Source organism: Saccostrea cucullata, unplaced genomic scaffold (assembly GCF_032062105.1).
Source record: "Saccostrea cucullata isolate Sc308-1 unplaced genomic scaffold, CSIRO_AGI_Scuc_v1 ctg6721, whole genome shotgun sequence".
Classification (NCBI taxonomy): Eukaryota; Metazoa; Mollusca; class Bivalvia; order Ostreida; family Ostreidae; genus Saccostrea; species Saccostrea cuccullata.
This window is the reverse complement of record NW_026936262.1, coordinates 63,145-70,234: the sequence shown is the minus strand read 5'-3', so window position 1 is coordinate 70,234 and position 7,090 is coordinate 63,145. Positions and strand designations below refer to the sequence as shown.

Below are 7,090 nucleotides of genomic sequence, written 5' to 3'. Positions count from 1 at the left end.
TCGTCAAAGACACGTGACAGCAGAGGTGACAAAGGCCCCATTTAGAAACAAAAAAAAAAAACTTATTCATGCTAAAAACTTTACTTACAAGAATATTCTTAAATTCTCAAATAACAATTTGAACATACCGGTATTAACTTAGATTTTTTTATGATAGATAAAAAAACCCGATGAACTGAATTAAACAAAATGTCAAACTTAGATTGAACAAACAAATAATGATTAAATAAATTACAAAAGAATTAAAAATTCAAAGATGACAGTTGTTTAATTGGCGAGACCTCCTTTGGACTTCTTCTTCCGGTTCTCCTGAAAAGAAAAAAATACAAACCATGCTCATGTAAGAAGTATTTGATTGAAAAGATGATAAAGAGGAATTGATAAAATTCAATTTTAGGTCATTTGAAAATCAGGTGTTCACTGTACTGATCTTACAATGACATTTATAATTATAATGAATACCAAGTCTCAAATTATAACGACAGAGACGTAGAATCAACAAACCTTAATGAAAGATGCATATAATTGGCGTTATAAGCAAATTGAAAGGGGGGGGGCTAAGTGTAAGAATTTTTTTTAGACCTTCAAAAATAACTGACAAACAAAAAAAAAAGGGGGGTATATGTCCATTGCCCAAACCCAAACATGAAAATCCTATTTCGGGGGGGGGGGTTGTGGTTGTTGGACTTCTTTCAGTACCAAATTTTTTTCCAAACACTTCCAAACATTTTTGTAACGTGTCTGTGGAAAGTGGGGGGGGGGCTTAACCTACACCGCAATGTTTAAAGCCTATACTAAGTCTATGTTTGGAAAAAAAAAGTGGGGGGAGCTAAGCCCCCCCCCCCCCCCCCCCATTCCGATGCCTATGCCAATCAACATACTAATAATAGCTGAAATTATTCAATCAAATGAGCAAAACAGATAGTATACTGGTATAATCATTTTGAAAAATTTAAACCAGAGCTGAATACAAACTAGATTTTGTTATCTTGTTCAAGTCACCTTACTTCTTACACCCTGTACAATGTTTATTAAGTTGGGAATGACCTAAATGTAATCTCCTAAATATATAAAATCTCCTATATAAAAAAAACTTCACTACAAAATCATTTGTTCAATTCAAACAATATATATTAAGTGCATAAGCTTACATAAATATAATCTTTAAACAAGAGACCCATGGGCCACATCGCTCACCTGAGCATATTGGCTAGAAAAAGGCACAAATCAGTTAAGTGGGGCTTGCACTTTAAACTATTTGAGAATACTTCCATATCAATAGCAATGGCTTTACTGTTCTTGAACAGATTTTCCCCTAAATATTCCTTTGTAAAAATTTCATCCACAATACCCCTCCTTACCCCTGGAATGATTTAAACAAATGTGAATCTACACAATCTAATGATGCCCCCCTCCTTCCCCCAGGTCATGATATAAACAATCTTGATTCTAAACTACCTGAGAAAACTTCCATTTAAATATGACTAATCATGGCTCTGTTGTTCTCCAAAAGAAGATTTTCCAAGATTTTCCTATATATTCTTATGTAAAACTTTGATTTTTCGTTGTGGCCCCACCCTATTCCCGGGATTCATGATTTGAACAAACTTGATTCTACACTACCTGAGAACAGGGTATTATTTAATCTCAGACCACTGATTTGGCTCAGACTTTCAAAAATTGGCAAATTTCAGTGTAGAAGATTTACTTAGAAGTTAGAAAAACAAATATCAATGATTTTTTTGTGTAGAACTATGTACAACTGTAGTAAGAATGTTACAACTTGAAATTAATGTTCACCCTTTTTCTTTGTAGAAACTGATTTTCCTAGGTATGAACAATCATGTGCATGTTAAATTTAATATTGTTGATTTTTATTTGTAATAATGTTTTCCTAAAATATTATGTTCTTATTCGGTGCTGTTTTTATGTTTTTGGAAATGGGGTTAGAACTTTGAAGTTTTGTGTTCTGTGTTCTAAGAGGGTTAGTTGTGCGGCGCACAGACTAACCCATTTGCGCATGCGTCGAATTGCTCCCTATTCTAGGCCCTTCATTTCTGCATATTAACCGTTTTTTCAAGCCAGAGAGTATAATATAGTCCCATTAATGATAAAGAAATCCCCGGCACAATATAACTAAACAAGAGACCCATGGGCCTTATAGGTCACCTGAGCATCATGCAACAACTTTCCAACGATTGAATTTGGTTCATGTTTTAAACTAGACTTCATGGCATTCACAATTTTGAAAGGGGCACCATTGCTAATCATAACTACACACTTGCATGTTTAGTTTGGTTACTTTTAAAATACCCATAGACAGAGTAGCAGAACAAAAAAATGCATTTCAACTAATCAGTAATTTTTAGCAATAATCAGTAGTGCCACTACCACACATGAACCCCTGACCCTTGTTCCACACATTTAACAATTTTGGAAAAGAGTATCCTTGCTTATCAAAAATGTTTGATTAATACCAAGGAGCAGATTTCATACAATTAATTCATTTTTAGTATATAAGTAGAGCCCCCTCTATGGTACCCCTAACCCAGGGGCCTTGAAATTTACAATTCAGGAAGAATGGTCCTTGCTCATCATAACTATATATATTAGGTAGTTTACCTGCTAAATACCCAGGAGCAAAGGAGAAATTTTCAAAGACTTAATGTATTTTTGACTATATAATCAATAGAGCCCCACCCTAAGACTGGGGGCCATAAAACTTAGACGAGCTCACTTTTGATCTCAGTCTCACTTTTACCAAAGGAATACATAGTGGAAAAGTGAGACTGAGATCAAAATTGAGCTTGTCTAGGTTTTATGGCCCCCAGGCCAGAACCCCTGATCCTGGGGCCATAAAATTCATAATTTTGGAAGAGGAATTCTTCTCCATCATAACTACATACTTAATTAGTATTTTTAATACCCAGGAGCAGAGCCATTCAGTAGATTTTCAAAGAATTAATGTATTTTCACTATAGAATCAATAATGCCCCACCCTCAGACCAGAACCCCTGACCCAGGGGCCATAAAATTCACAATTTTGGAAGAGGCATTCTTCCCCATCATAACTATGTACTTACTTAGTTTATTTAATACTCAGGAGCAGAGAAGAATATTTTTAAAGAAATAATGTATTTTCACTATATACTCAATAGAGCCCCACCCTAGCACTAGATCCCCTCACCCCGGGGCCATAAATTTCACAATTTTTGTAGAGGACTCAATGGACATTACATTCATGCTAACAGTTTGACTGCTTGATGTCCAGGAGTAAAGAAGATTTTTAAAGACTGCATTAATTTTAGAGGTTTTGACCCCACCCCTCAAGCCCCAGGGGAGCAGGGACCTTGAAATTCAAAATTTTTGTTCCCCTTCACCTATAGATGCTGTATGCCAAATTTGGTTGAAATTGGTTGAGTGGTTGCAGAAAAGAAGCTATAAATGTTCAAAAGTTTACGACCGATTGACAATGAACGACGTACGACGACGGACGAAAACAGATAGCAATAGGTCACCTGAGTGACTCAAATGACCAAAAATCCTTCTATGTCTATGGAGTAGAATTTAATAAAGTCTTCACAAATTATGATGATAACAATATAACAATATTGCTTACATGTAGTATTAGTAATGCATTTATGTACTAATACATGTTCCTATTGCTCAACTAGCTGTTTTGTTATCTTAAATATCCGCTCTTCAGCCAGGAACGATACATGTAATTATTAAAATATTGTTTAATAATTTTTTTCCAATATTTTTAAAACGAACTTTAAATTGGAATCTTTCTGTGTAACAATTTCCTTATCAAGCATCTAAGAAATCGGCGCTCACATTTACATTCTCTAATTCTCTCTGTTCATATTTGCCAATTTCAAAAATCTTTTATTGAATGTTTTGCCTTTTCTTAAACTATGTGCTCGATAGACAAACTCTTTATATTTTACCTTATCGGTTGACCATTTCTTCCATTTCAAGACGGCTTTACCAGAATCATTTCTCGTGATTTTAAACACTTGGGGGCAGGAGTGGTTTCTTGATCGAGTTAATGAAAGGGGTGCTCCATTCTGCGATGTTGAAAAGTGATGACGTCCTCACACTGGTAGGGGCTGGCGTGTAAAACTTCTTGAAGGCAGCCATCAACTTCGGGAGGGTCAAGGTGGCGTACTTCGATAACCAGTGACTGAATCTGAAATTCCAAAAGTGGATATTATCTTTAACCATTAATTTAAATCATTTCAACACGTATTATAATCATCGGTGAATTTTTGTACAACTGTTACCAGCTGTGTTCAAAGGATAAAAAATTTCCGAAGAATATCACGTTCGAGAAGGAAAGAAATATAGTACCTTGAGAAAACCTGGTCAACATCTTCATGAGTGTGGCCCACCATTAAAAACGAAATTTTGACCTTCCTAAAAATGCCACACTCTACAAGGTAGCACATAAATGCCAACAGGTATCTGGAAAATATAAATTTTCATTATTGACAATGATAACACTATTCAAAGTTTGCTACCCACGGGTAAACATGCAAAGACATTTAAGCTCTCACTATGTCTTACAGGAGCACAAGTACACTGAATGTATTAGTTTTATTTTCCCCATGTGAAAATTTATGGCCATGCACTCATTTATCCGGGTATTAATTGTTTGAGGGCCACTTGAAAAAAAATGTGTTTCTACTGTTTTTAATACTGTTTTTGAAATTTTTTCTCGGAGTTTTTAGAATTCACATGGAACAAGACTAGGGTGTGTACTTCACATACCTGTTTTTGTTTTCCCGTGCACAGTGCAATTGTCCATCTGGAGGTACAACACGTCAGGGAGGGAGTCTTTTAGCAAAAGGAAGACTTGCAACAGTATAGATATGGTTAAATTTGTTGAATGGCTAAATTCAAACAAATCAAAAAACCCGTGAATACTAATACCATGGACGATGACCCGGACCTATGTGAAAGAAAAAGATTCATTTATTTTTTGTTTTAATTCAGTTGCAATTTAGAGATTAATTTCTATGACAAATAAAAATATCAACACAGACTTACCAGACGTACACGAAGTTCCACATAGCGCTCGTCAGCTTGCTAGAATGAACAAAATTTGGTAACTTTGTTTTGGTAATGGTCCATCCCATCAATGATAATGGAAAGGTATTTGAAGGATGTGTTTTGGCCTTACTGATGTGTTTGTAGTATTTCTGTCTTTCCTGGCTGTATACAAACAAGTATGGATATGAAAGAGATGTCAACTTTTATTTTTAATACGGATTCATTTTCTTGATTCTTTTTGGTACTGATTGGTGAAAAATTCATTTTCATCTTCACTTACTTTTGTTTCTTTAAATGAACATCTCTTTTTGTCATCAAAAGCTTCCTTTCTTCATATTATTTCTTGTCTGTCCTAGTTTTATTTTGATATACATGCAAGTGTTGCATTTGGAAAATCTTGATTTCTATAAAAGATGAATAAAAAATACTAAAAATTAATACTAGTAAACACACTTACTCACCCCATCCTCACCCACCAAACCCCACACACTGGTATCCATTTTGAGACACCCTCATCCATTGGAGGGGAGGGGGGTTCGGGGGTTCAAACCCCCCTTCATTTTAGTACAGAGAGAGAGAGAGAAAGGGAGAGAGATTTCTGTAATAAGGATTTTTAGATAAGTCTAATAATTTGAAAAAATGAAAAATCTTGCCAGATCAGTAGATTTTCATGTATTTGCTTTCCTACGTGTACCTTCTCAACCCCAGCTAAGGGCATCGACCAATCACAAGTAACATGCGAAAAAAATTCTGGCGAACTTTAGCTATACCATTTTTGTACCATCGTCAAAACACTCAAAAGTAATAACTTTAAGATGTATGCATAAAATATTTTTAATCAATGAAGAGAAAGGTTTAAAAGGTCCCCGTATTATGCAGATGGATCGAGGGTTCATTTTTTTCTGAGAATTAAATCTTTTGCTGTAGTTTTAATTAATATTTTGATTTGGAAGCTCCCTCCACAGTGTTTGTTGCAGGAAAATACGCAGATTCAAGCATTAATTGAATGTATATAATGCACCGCACAAACAGAAAATTACAGGAAGCCCTCTCTACCCCCAAAAAGGATTTTAGAGTGTGGTGCAAAGGTTTCTTTTTTTTTAAAATTTATTTTTGTTTTTTGTTTTTTAGTTGTCAGCTGTTTTTGGTATTATTTAAAATTGGAATTATTCTGATCATTGGAATTTGGGGTTTTCAAGAAAAAATCCCTTAGTTAGACTAACTTAGACAACTAACAAGAATTTCCATTGCATTTTGTGTTAGTATTTGACTAACTTAGTTAACTAACAAGAATTTCTATTGCAAATTGTCTTAGTATTTGACTAACTTAGTTAACTAACATGAATATTTCTTATAAAATTTGGCTTAGTTTTAGAATTTAAGTTTTTTTTCTATTTATTTTATAATTATTTTGTGTTAATTTATTTTATTTGTTTCTGGAATGTTGTTTGTGCTGGTGTTCTTTTTTTTTCTTTGCATGCATGTTATTTTTTGGACTTAGCCTAAAGTCAAGGCTTAGTCAGATTTTTGTCAGTATCAGCAGGGTTAGTTAGCGCACGCGTAAAATTGGGTTAGTCATGCCAGGCACAACTAACCCCCTACTGCGCCTGCGCCGCTACTTTCTAATCGTAGATTATGATAAAAAACGTTCAAATTAACATCCCATCGTGAATAATGTTCAGTAAATACTCTCAAAAGATTCCAGAATCCTCACCAGCTTGCGTAAATTTCGTAACTCGCAATGTATTTCACACTCAAACGCCGAGGAAGGTCGGGTCATTTCGTTGTCTCCAATTTTTCACTAACCTTGCAGTTTCATTCGAAAAGTCCCATCCTTCGCGTCAAGATTGCCAAGAAAATGCTGTAGTAGGCTAAATAAAAATATGTTAACAATAGGAAAACGTTTTGAAACGCGTAGAAACACGAAGATATGTAGCCTCCTTCGATCTAAACACAGCCAGTGCAGACACAGCTCGGCGTCACTTCCGCTGTGACGTCAGATTCATTCGTATTCAATCGTAGCTACTCGGCTATT

General features: G+C 35.0%; 1 pseudogene; it reads right to left on the bottom strand.

The window, feature by feature from the left end:
• Positions 1-236: 236 nt before the first annotated feature.
• Positions 237-5,521, bottom strand: LOC134245149 (uncharacterized; annotated as a pseudogene).
• Between the last annotated feature and the right edge of the window lie 1,569 nt (positions 5,522-7,090).